Source organism: Alligator sinensis, unplaced genomic scaffold (assembly GCF_000455745.1).
Source record: "Alligator sinensis unplaced genomic scaffold, ASM45574v1 scaffold1052_1, whole genome shotgun sequence".
Taxonomy (NCBI): domain Eukaryota; kingdom Metazoa; phylum Chordata; order Crocodylia; family Alligatoridae; genus Alligator; species Alligator sinensis.
In genome coordinates, this window is record NW_005842971.1 from 109176 (window position 1) to 110382 (window position 1207).

The window sequence follows — 1207 nt, forward strand, 5'->3', positions numbered from 1 at the left end:
ATTATTAATTTTTCATGAATGTTAGAATAAATTCACCTTCTACATAGGTGAGGGGGCTTTGGGGAATAACATAAATATGTAAGCTGCTCTTTTTTGAGAGACAATCTGTGAACATTTTTGCAAGTAATACCTGTGAAATACCTAGATATTAACAAGAATAACTTAGCAAAGCTTTTTCACACAATGGTCTACCTTTGGCAGACTGAAACAGTGACAGACCAGGAGAGACAAGAGATGCTACTTTTTGTATTAACAGTAAGTATCCCCTTCCTAGTCATTATAGCAAAAACCAAATCACCATGTTCAAATAGTCCATTTTCCACGACGGTCAGGTGGCATGTACACCACCTGCACAGCACCACTTCATTATACAAGCACATGTCTGGATTGTGTCACAATCCAATCTGTTATTTAAGAAACTTGATTGATAGCTGTCAAACACATGGCAGCTTGTAACTTTTAAAATCAGCAGTCATCATAGCAGGGAAGTTTGGACTGAGGCATCTCATTAGTCAAGTCTTTCCTTAGGTAATATTCAGATTTGATTATCTAGTTTCTGATCCATTTGTGAGATATCAGCAGTTTCTACTTTCATAAAGACTCTTGAGTTTACTTACGTTTTCTCATGCTAATTTGTCATTTGGTAATGGGCAATATTAAATGTGTGCTACTTTAAATAGTCTTCTTGGTTAGTTAACTTAAATGTTATATTTATCTTCCCATGGATGAAGAGACAAGACAGAATAGCTTGAAATGTGAAAATCCCATGTACCAGTTTGAAACCATTTGGCTCATCACTTTTCCTGTCTTGTGACTGATCTTCACAATTATGACAGCTAAGAAAGAAAAGTAATTGAAGTTAGATTGGCAGATCACATTGCATGTCAGAGTCTCCAGTGCAATTACATCTAATGTGACATCAATATTCTGACATTTTATAATTTAAAACATTGCATAAATATCACATCAAGGAACTTTGGCATTTTGTTATTGATCATTTTTTCTTTAAATCTCCTACTTTCATTTAATGCTGGCAAAAAATAAATGGCTTTGTTCGATCTCTACCTGAACGCACAAGAATGGACTTGAGCTTCCTGAAGTCAACAGGAGCTTCAGCATGCTGTGCTACACAGCAGAGACACCAAGCTAGAGCCAAATGCATTAATTTGTACCAAAAGTAATCTAACCACAGCAGCACAAGGGTCTG